Below are 11616 nucleotides of genomic sequence, written 5' to 3'. Positions count from 1 at the left end.
GGTGGGGGACAGGTTTCAGGTCACACATTTTTGACATCACATCAGTGATGTCACATCAGTCACATCAGTGACCTCACATCAGAATTGCCGTATTTGGCAACATAGAAAGGCTCTTTGGGCTCCAGGCTTTTTTCTGAATTACATTTCTATGGATAATTTTTTTTCTATATTTACCTCTCACTTGGTAGTCATTACCCACAAATGATCAGTTACCATTTTTTCTCCTGGAAAAACAAAAAGGAGTCAAACCAATAAAGGCTCTAGGAGAAGCAGGACTCAGCCAGTCTTGCTCTCCCACTGAGGGATTCCCCATAATAGCCTTTGAATGTGGGTGTGGTCAAAACCAATGGCTTTCAAACACCACCCTACCGCCCAGTGGAAATACTCAACAAATTCACATTGAAAAGACTTGCAGGTGTACTTGATTAGCAGTAATACAGGTGTTGATTTTCTTTTTTGAGACATGGTCTTGCTGGCCTCGAACTTGTGGGTTCTCCTGCCTCAGTCTCTGCCTCCTGAGAACTGGAATTATAGTCCTTTGTGGCCATACCTGAACCAGGTGTGGAAACATTTTGCTTATTTGGAATTACTTAGAGTTCCAAGCCTATCCATATCTCCATTAGTGGATATATATAATTTTGCTTTCAATTTTTTGAACTTTACAATAATACATGTCTATCAGTGGATGACTGGTTATTAAATTTATTGACTACCTCCATGTTGGAAACCAAGGCCACCATTACGACCAGTTGCAAACTTAAAATGATGAGCTGAGATTATTTTCTCCATTTATTCATGTAAAAACTGTATACTAGGCACATAATATGCTAGTGCTGGGTTAAACACTGGATTATAAAAACATGCTTTGATTTGTAAAGATGTACATAAAAGAACATTAAACTTAAAAAACTAGGTCAATCATATATTTTATCATATATTTATTTATTTATTTTATTATTCATATGTGCATACAAGGCTTGGGTCATTTCTCCCCCCTGCCCCCACCCCCTCCCTTACCACCCACTCCGCCCCCTCCCTCTCCCACCCCCTCAATACCCAGCAGAAACTATTTTGCCCTTATCTCTAATTTTGTTGTAGAGAGAGTATAAGCAATAATAGGAAGGAACAAGGGTTTTTGCTGGTTGAGATAAGGATAGCTATACAGGGCATTGACTCACATTGATTTCCTGTGCGTGGGTGTTACCTTCTAGGTTAATTCTTTTTGATCTACCCTTTTCTCTAGTTCCTGGTCCCCTTTTCCTATTGGCCTCAGTTGCTTTTAAGGTATCTGCTTTAGTTTCTCTGCGTTAAGGGCAACAAATGCTAGCTAATTTTTTAGGTGTCTTACCTATCCTCACACCTCCCTTGTGTGTGCTCGCTGTTATCATGTGCTCAAAGTCCAATCACCTTGTTGTGTTTATCATATATTTATATAACTGTAATAGTAACTACTGAATGCTGGTATTTGCTATGCCCCAAATATTAGGCTAAGCCCTCATACATCGTAATTTCACTAATTCCATCATCTATGAGTTAAGTATTTATAGTCTCCCCATTTTGCAAAAGAGAATGGAGACTTAGGGAGGCCAACTAACATGGTCAAGGTCATGCACTTAACCTTAAGCTGTAAAGTTGGGGTCAACTCTGATTGCAGAGCTTGTGAACTTCATCACTGTGCTTTTCCAAAAATGTGGATACACAGAAGACAATGCGGTGAGACTGTTGAAAAGCATTGTCTGGGCTATTTAGATTTATAGCCAAGCTGCAAAGTTTGCACTCTATATTTTCCATAATTTTAAATTAATTATAGAGTATGTTTGTCAAGTTCCAGAAAGCAATTTGAGATTTTGATTAAAATTGCCTCCAATTTATAGAACACTGTGGGAAGAATTACCATCTGTATAATATCTAGAATTTCTAATTAAGAATATGCCAAAAATTTTCCATATATGTTCAAGTTATTTTCTGCCCTACCCTTAAAATAAGTGCAATGGCTTCAAATAGTTTTAATGCATGCATCTCATACATTTCTTGATAAGTTTAACTGTAGGTATTTCATAGCTTTGGTTGCTAGTGTACAATGGATTTCCTCTTTCCTTTTCTAACTGGAAATTTATGTTCTAAATTAAGTTAATTGATTCTTGGGTATTAATTTTCTACTCAGCAGCTGTATTGAACCGTCTTATTTTTCTAATAAGTTGAAATTCATGCAGCATAAAATTAATCATTTTAAAGTGAACAATTCATTGTGAATTTAGTACACACATGTTGTGTAACTGCCATCTCTAATTCCAAAACACTTAGTCACCCCCCAAAAACCCGTGTCCATTAAGCTATTATTCCACATGAAGTGTCTTATTTTTTCTGAATTGATGTTTTAGAAACAGGGCTCTGAAATCCATGGATATCACGTGTATGGTGACATTGCCATCAGAGGTGATTGTGATGGGCTGTCATGAGGTACTGCCTCCTAAAATGTCCCCTAAGTTGTAGGAAACCCCACAAGTGTGGGATGTTTCCATAACAGAATCTCACTCAGATTGCAACCTTCCTTCCTGGTGCTAGCCCTTCCCACTTCCAAGATAAAGTTAGGTCCCGCCTCTCCTGCTTCCTGGGCTTCTTCTCCATTTTGGACTAACTCCTCAAATTCCCTGGGGCTTGTATGGGAAGCCCTGGACACGTGTTTTAGTTGGAGCCAGCAGCAGCTAAGTAAAATGAGTCTATTGCACAATTCACACCGTAACGACCCTGAGACATCCTTTGGCCAGTCACAAACACGGCTGTTGCTGCCAAGGATAATTGGTGCTTCCGCACGGCTGGAGCACAGCTACGTGCTGCCGGGCCGGCCAAGAAGGCCCGGGGCTTGAACAAGGCAATGCTGCGGGAGTTGGGGCAAATGAGCCTGGAAAGCCAGTTTGGTTTGATATGGCCGGCACTCAGAGAGCAGCATTTGCGTAAGATCTGCGTATTATTTCTATAAACTGAAATTTCTTTATAAATTTTCCACATTCTGTAAATTTTTATATTTAGTGATACCAGTAATGCATGAAAACCTTCTCAATGTTTTCGCAGATATTGTAAATCTGTTTTTAAAAATTTTATTGGCTGCAGAGTTGGGGTGTGTGTGTGTGTGTGTGTGTGTGTGTGTGTGTGTGAATGTATGTATTGATCTGGGTGCCATGCCTTTTGCTCTGTGTATTTTCTGTATTGATCATTAAAGCTGAAATTTTGCAAAGATTTAATGTGTTAAATAAAGTATTCAACAACTTGCCAAAGTTCTTATTGTATTGTGGATTGTTACAAATATCACTCACAGAAAATAAAGTCAATCAAGGTTATAATTGAATCAAGCAGCAGGAAGCTGTCACGTGGGTAAAAAGATCCTCGAAGGTGAGCCCCGACTCCGGGACCGAATCACGAGGTCTCGGGGTGCATGGCACCTCACCTGCCTATGTATGGATAGCACTTTGCCTACAGGTAAGCCAATAGATTATGGGAACACTTGACCACGTTTAAACTGAAATATATTAATAATTACCTCAGAGTGTAGAAGAGTTTTTGTCAGGGATGTTGAGAGATCAACGTTCCCCCATCCCTGCTTTGCCTTTCTGTTTAAATTCTTTAAATGACAAAGTTAAAACATAGACGAAAGTAGAAAAATAGTTTGCTAAAGTTGGTGTACCTATTATTGAACTTCAACCACAATTAATGACCAACCTTGTTTTATCTCTACCCCATCTGCCCTCCCTACCCCCTTTATTTTCACGCAAATCCAAGTCATAATATCATTTCATCAGGAAATATTCTATTATGACTCTCCAAAAGTTAAAGACTTAAAAAACCCAATACCATTTTTGCACCTAAAGAAATGAACGACTGTATAATTATCATCGATTATCAGTGCCCATAATGGCTGATTGTCCTGTAGTTTTTTCAAGTTTGGATCAGGATTCAGAAAGGTCTGGACGTATTTGCAATGTGTTGCAATAATTTATGGATCTTAGTCTCCATTAATCTGTAGGTACCACGGCCATCTTTTTTTTTTTCTCATAATTTTGTTGTTGAGGAAGCAACTTCTTTCTCTGTAAGTTTCCTACTCTTGCTGATTTCATAACTATGGTGTTGCTTGATGTGTCCCTCTGTCTCCCGTAGCTCCATATCTCCTATGGAACTGAGCTTTTTTTTTTTTTTTTTATTGGTTAAAGAAGGAAAAAAGAAAGACTCTACCAGAAGACTCTTAGATCTGATAAACAAAGTCAGCAAAGCAACAGGATACTGAAAAAAAAAAAAATCCAAAAATCACTAGTTTTCGATTATCATATACTAATAAAAAAGAGAAAAAAATCACTAGTTTATTTAATGAGGCCGGTGTTTGAACTCAGAGCTTCATGTTTGCAAAGAATGCACTCTAATGTTTGAACCAAACCTCCAGTCCATTCTGCTCTGGTCAATTTAGAGATGGGGGTCTCACAAACTATTTTTCCAGACTGGTCTCCAACCACAATTGTCCCAATCTCAGCCACCCAAAGTAGCCAGGACCACAGGCATGAGCCACTGCTACCCAGGCATCACTAGCTTTTTTTTTTTTTTTGGCAGTACTGAGATTTGAACTCAGAGCTTCATGTTTGCTAGGCAGGCATGGATCTGAGTATTTTTAAACTAGAATGGACACTGGGTATTAGCAAACATTTCTCCTGCAAATACAGAGATGAACATATGATTTTTTCCCTCTAGCTCTATGAATAGAGTGGATTGTCTAGTTTATTTCCTAATATTGAGTTGCTCTTGTATTTATGGACTAAACCCTGTTTGGTCATGTGGTGTGGACTTTCGTCTATGCTTTTGGATTCTGTCTGATATTTTATTGAGGATTTTTGTACCAATACTCATAAGTGAGACTGATTTTTTTATTGGTGCAATCTTTGTCAGGTATTGTATCTGTATTACAACTCACTCAGAAAATGATTCCACTCCTGGTACCAATTTTTAATATCTGTCAGACTTTTTTGTCACTGTGACTAAAAACCTGATAGAAACAACGTAAGGGAAGAAGGATTTATTTTGGCTCATAGTTTCGGAAGTTTCAGTCCATAGTTTCTTGGTCCCATGCACTTAGGCAGAACATCACGGTGGCAGGACCATGTGACTGATGAATTGCTTTTACCTCGCGGTGGACAGGAAACAGAGAGAGGGGATGTAGGAAAGGGCCAGGGCAAGGTATAGTCCCCAAGGACATGCCCCCCCATGACCTACTTCCTCCAGCTAGGCCTTACCTCTTAAAGTTTCTAGAACCTCCCAAAATAGTGCAACCAGGTGGGGGACTAAGCTTTCAATACATGAGCCTTTTCGGGGACATTTCACATTCAAACCATAACAATGTCACATGTCTCTTTCATCTCTCATATATCCTGTTACATATCTTTTACTATGTGGACTTTTTTGTTCTCTCTCTCTTGACATATATCTTTTGGTATTTAGGAAGGTTTTAATTTTTGTTCTAAAAATTATTTGTATATTCATACTTTTATATAATTCTTCCACTCCCCAGTTTTCTTTCTTTCTTTCTTTTTTTTTTTTTTTTGAGCTGGCTTGTTATCTTTAGGTGCTGTAATAGAATAATACTAAAATTAAGGAGTAACTTCTCTTTGTCATTTTTTTCTACCAGTACTTGAAGTAATGTTCTCTTCTGCTCAGATAATTCTCATAAGGCAATATAGGTAAGTTTATTTTATTTTTCATATACAGTTTCCATTCCTCCCATTTTGGGAGAGTTGTATGATTTACATTGTGAGAGCATCTACCCATCACTGCTATCCTGTGTCACTTATAGCCATCATTTGGTTTGAAGTTGACAGCTAAATGTATGATGTCTACCATTAGTACATATGTAGGTATCTTTCTAGTTACTTTGTTTTCTGAAACTAATTTTCTAGTAGATTCTTCAGGAAGGGATCATGGCAAACACATTCCCGAGTTCTTGCACATTATTAAATGTTTGCCTGTGGCCTTTTTACTAGAAGATCAATTGGGCTAGATATAAAATCCACAGTTCACCTGTTTGTGAGTATCTTGAGCATGTCATTCCATTGTGTTTTGGCATAAAGCCTTGCTGGCAAAAGATCTGATGACGATCTCATTTTCTTTCCCTTACAAGTGTTTCAGTCTTTTTGCTTGGACATTCAAGCTATCCTTTTCTGTTACTAATTTTTTCAAAGTGAACTGAATATTTTTGGAGAGAGGTTGAGACAGGAGAGAGCTTTTCTGCTTCTAGATGTTCCTCTTCTGTTGTTTTTTGCAAAGTGATAAAAAAAGACCATGGCCTGATACTTTCTCAGATGTCTCCTCTGCTCCGCTCCCCTGCTTTTTAATACTTTGTTCCTGTTGTTTGGTCCTGCTCTGTTTGGATACTATTTTCAGTACTTTCTCTTCAGTGTGAAATTTTTTTTTCTTCTTTTTTTCTGGAAAGGAGCGTAGGCTTGTTAGTTTTGAGAGTATATAGAGCCAGTGTGCTTGTCGGTCATTATTGCCTGTGGTTCCCTTGCCTTCACCCAGGAATTGGAGTCTGCAGAGGCTTGTCTCAGTTTCAGCTGTTCTTCAATTGACTCACTGCCCTGTCCAGTGGTTCTCAAACAGATATGTATGTCTTGTAGCTATTGCAAGTTTGTTCCCATGTACATGTACCTACAGGTTTGTGGGCATACTTTGCCACCTGATATTGTTGACTGTGGGCCTTGGATTTTGCTATCTTGGTTGCTCCATCCATGTTCAGGGCAGATTATGTGAGATCAGAAACTATGCTGCTGCCACCACCTTCCCAGAAGCCACGCTCTTGTTCCCATCTTTTTTACAGTAGGCTGTATTTTAAAGATGCTCTTAGATTTATTAAAAAATTTCAAAGATAGTACAGAGTTTCTCTTTATTCAGCATCCAGCCTTCTCTGTTATTAACAGTTTACATTGCTAAGTATATTCGTTATAATTGCTAGAAGGAAAACTCACAGCAAATTAAATTTAGAGTTTATTTGTGGAAACAATGATTCTTCATGAATCAGGCAGTCCTCAGAATCAGAAGTGGTTCAGAGAGCTCCTCTCTGAAATGTGTTCGGGCAGCGTTTATAGACAGAAGATGGATGGGAGGCTTGATTGGTTGCAGTTGAGGTTTGTCCTGTTCAGACTTAGCCTGCCTAGTTAGCATTCTGTGATTGGTTGAAGCTTGGCTGCTATGATTGGCTGACATTCAGCTACTTGTTACAAAAACCATACTACTAAATTAGATTTTCTCTTTGTTTACCTGCTCAGGTAGGTTGCAGTTTGTTACGTAGGGTCTCAAGGTATAGAGGCAGCCTCGGGCCAAACTTAGTTTAATTTAACACAATTGATGAGCCAGTATTGAAGCATTATTGTTAAATAAGTCTATACTTTATTCAGATTTCTTAGCTTTTACTTAATGTCCTTCTCTTTTCCAGGATCCCGTAGGATGCGGTGTTATATTTAGTTATCCTGTCTCCTTGGCTTTGTCTCTTGGCTTTGACAGTTTCTTGGTCCTTCCTTGGTTTTGATGACCTGGCAGTTTTGGTAAGTACTATTCAGGTATTTTGTAGAATGCCCTTCAAGTGGGATTTACTATTTTTTTTCATGATTAAATGGAGGTCATGGGTTTTAAGGAGGATGATCACAGAGGTAAATTATCATCCTCATCACAATAAATCAAGGGTAAATATTATCTCTGACCTGGTCCAGTTTATCTCTCCTTAGGCAACCTGGTTGTCTCCCGCTACCAGAAGGTTACCATATTGATGCCAAACTTAGTGTGGACACCAGATTGGCATAGCGCACTGCAGCCCAGAACTCCTGGACTCAAGTGATCCTCCTGCCTCAGTCTTATGAGGAGCTAGGACTACAGACATGTGCCACCACACGCAGCAAGGGTAAGTATTGTTAATGCGACTGATGTTGACCTTGGTCACCTGACAGTAGTGTTTGTCAGATTTCTTCACTATAACTTTTCTCTTCCTCCTCTCCCCCTTCTATGCTGCCCTCATTGTAAGAAAGTCATTATACATGCTTCCATACCTAAGGAGTGGGAAGTCATACTCTTCCTTCTTGAGGGCAGAGCATCTACATAAATTATTTCATCTCGTTCTGCAGGGGAAATCTGTCTCTTCTTCCCCATTTATATGACTTATTCTGTCATTTATTTATATTACTATGGAGTTCTGGATATTTGCTTTAGACGTTGGATTAATCCAGTGCTACTTTGTTGCTCAAATTATTCCAGGGTAGAACATTGAGAGATCTTTTGATTGGTTCTGGTCCCTTTGATATATCCCCCTCCTCTCCATGCGTGTGTGGGTGTGTATGTGGGTGTGAGAGAAAGAGAAGGAGAGAGAGAGAGAGAGAGAGAGAGAGAGAGAGAGAGAGAGAGAGAGATCTTTTTTACTTTCTGGAATGCTTCAGGCTCATCATTTCTAAGCCTGAGTCTTAGAATCTGCCATTTTTTAAGGATTAGAAACCTAGAGGTGATACTAACTGTTCCCATTCTACCCAGGGATTCTCCCTTTCTTTCAGGGTACCACTTCTTTCCTGATCCACTTCCTGCCTGGATCCCACAGCTAAGCATTTCCACTGCACTTTTACCTTTCTACCCTTTGATGATGCAGGACACCGATTCACAATCTTGGACCACCTTGACTTTGCTCCTGTTCTCAGGTTGCCAGGTGCAGACGGGCCTGATGAGCTCTCAATATGACTCGGCAAGCTTACCATTCTGTGGGACAACTGTTCTGTGCCACTGTGTTATGCTCAGCCCCACTTCCTGCACTGTTAGCAAGGGCCACAGGCTCCCACTTCATGAAGAAAATAGGCTCAGTCTCTAATTTTCCTGCCCTCCAATATGAAACTCTGCTGACTTTTTGATCCACTTACCTGCCTTCTGTTTTTTTTCTCCCTTTCTGTCTTCCTGCTCTCTCATCTCAGAGAACATGTTTTTTTTTCTGCCTTTCCTCCAGGCCATTTTCCCCACTGGCTCAAATCACCAGGAGGTTTCTCTTTCCTCTAATCTCTAGATGTTTGTTCCATCGATTATCTAGTTTTGTGTGTCCCCAAATGCTCCTTCAACACTACCTTTTTGTTGTGGTGCCAAGGATTGAACCCGGGGCCTTGCTTAGCTATGCTCTACCCCTGAGCTACATCCCCAGCCCTTGGATTTTTGATACAGGGTTTCACTATGAAGCCTAGGCTGGCCTTGAACTTGTGATCTTTCTGTGTCAGCCTCCTGAGTGCTGGGATTACAGGTGTGTACCATCATGTCTATAATATTTCTTCTTTCTCTCTGCCTGTGAACACGCATAAGTCTTTCTCATCATAAACACAAACACACACACCAAACTTTTGATATAATTACATTGCTTCACTGTTTTACCATTTCTTCCTTCTCTTTCCCTTTTTTCATCATACTTTTGGAGAAAGCCAACTCTAATAACTGTATTTGCTGCCTTCCTTCCTGCCAGCACATACAAAATTGTTCCCTCAAAGAATCACCTTGTCCAGTGGTCTTTTCTTCACCGTTGTCCATTGCCCTGTCTGACTTCTCTCAGGACAGCATTTCTTCCTTTGTCCTCTCCTTCCCTCTTGGCATCTTCCTCCTCCTTTACTTCTTACTGTAGAGATCATGTAATTATAAGATTCAGCAATCACCCATCAAGTGTTCCTGTCCTGGCTGTGCACTGGAGGTCACTTGTGGGCCTTTAAAAAAGGCTGTGGGGCTGGTGGACTGGCTCAAGTCAGAGCACCTGTCTAGCAAGCATGAGGCTCTGAGTTCAAACCCCAGTATCACCAAAAAAAAAAACTAGATCCAGATTCCTTCCTAGATTTAGTAAATCAGATTCTCCATATATTATGTAATCCAGGTATCTCTGTTTATCAGAGCTCCAAGGAGGCTCTGGGGAGTAGGAGTGGAGACCTTTGCACTCTTCACTCACGCCTCTCAACTCACGCCTCTCCGCTGAGCTCTAAATACATATGTCCATTTACTTACCAGAAGCTGCCCAGATCTATAGGTCAGAAATAGGACCCATTCCTCCTCTCACCCTGCTCTGCTGCAGAACTCACCGTTCTCTGTTCACCTTTCTAAGGCTATCACCCTCTGCATCTCAGGCAGAGAGAACACCTACCCTCGGCTTCGTCTTCCCCCTTTTCCACTCACATGCCAGCTTTGTGCCCTGCTCATCTTAGGTGTGCCTCTTCCTCCCCATCCTCTTTGTTGTTGCTTTAGTTCAGGTCCTCATCTTCTGGCATCTGATGGTTGCATTAGATTCCTCATTAATTCTTCTGGCTTCTGGTTTCTCCCACTCCTTTGAGTTTCCCTAATTTCCCTTTTAGAATGCAGATTTCATAATCTTCTTCGTAGGGTGGACATCTAACACATTCCAGGGTGTGTGCCTCTTGTGGGTTCTCCATCCCTTGCATTGGAACCACCTTTGATGCTTGTTAAAATGCAGGTGCTTGGGATGACTCTAGCTCTGAGAAATCAGAACCACAGGAATCTGAGTTTTGAAGATGCTCCCAGCAGATCCTGACACACACAGTGAAGCTTGAGGACGATGGTTCTAGGGTTGCAAGTTATGCAGCCGGCACGGGTTTTATGTGCCTCCCACCTGGACCCTGGCTCTGGACCACTTCATCTTCATGGACTTGTGGTCATCAGATTATCAAGGCCAAGTAGAACCCAACAAAGATTAAGATTTACTGGCCCTGTTTGCTTCCTCTTTCATGAAGATAACTTACCTTTCACTACCTGTTTCCCTGCTTGTTCAGAACCCTCTGCCAGCTCAGAGAAACTAAGGCTTCCAATGTCTAAATGTGAGCAGAATCCCAGAGTTAAAAAGAGACAGAGCTAGAACTAAACTCAGGTCCATCTTACCTGGGAGTCTGTCAATGTACAATGCTGGTTCCGGAGACTGATGCATCCTAGGCAAGGCCCTGTGCTGCCTCTTCTGTCCAGGACCAGAGCTCCAGCTCCAGCTCCTCCTCCAGAGTCCTCTCACCAAGGGTCCCTTCATCCCCTTTTATTCTCGCTTTAAATAGATGATGTCTACTCTTCCTCTCTGTGCAGAGGCCAGGCCATTTCCCCATTGACCACCTCCTGCCATCAAGCTGCAAGAGGGGCTCGTGATGAATGGGAAGGGAAAACGGAAGGAGAAGGATGGGGGAGGGAGAGGAGGAGGAGGCACAAGCAAGGCAAGTGGGACAGAGTATGAGCAGAGGGCCAGAGCCACAAACCTTAATCACAGGGCCCCACGCTCAATTTAGCAGACACAAGGGCTCAGGATGGGGTCTCTGTGCAGTGCTGGGGCAATCAGCCGCTGCAGTTCCTGGGAAAGCATTAATTGCGGGTGACAGTGTGCAAACAGCAGGGAAGAATGGAGTGTGCAGGTGTGAGCCGCTGGGGCCAACCCAGGCTGTTTTCACACGACTCAGCTGATCCTCCACTGTGGCCCTGCTCCCAGACCCAGATGAGAGGCACCAGTTGGGAAACTGTTGAGGGTGTTGGAGCTTGGTGTCAAGAAAGTGGCCAAAGGTGGCATGAGAGAGTGGGAGGGACTGGAAGGGTGGAGGC

At 41.4% G+C, this 11616-nt stretch overlaps 1 long non-coding RNA gene across 1 annotated transcript; it reads left to right on the top strand.

Annotated features, from left to right (window-relative positions):
• The first annotated feature begins 1128 nt into the window (after positions 1-1128).
• Positions 1129-9570, top strand: LOC141421276 (uncharacterized). The gene is made up of 5 exons (XR_012445885.1): positions 1129-2954; positions 5666-5717; positions 7466-7574; positions 7755-7927; positions 8568-9570. It is a non-coding gene; the product is annotated as an uncharacterized lncRNA (long non-coding RNA).
• The last annotated feature ends 2046 nt before the right edge of the window (positions 9571-11616 follow it).

The sequence above is a fragment of the Castor canadensis genome, chromosome 3, assembly GCF_047511655.1.
Source record: "Castor canadensis chromosome 3, mCasCan1.hap1v2, whole genome shotgun sequence".
Taxonomy (NCBI): Eukaryota; Metazoa; Chordata; class Mammalia; order Rodentia; family Castoridae; genus Castor; species Castor canadensis.
This window is presented reverse-complemented; position numbering and strand designations above follow the sequence as displayed.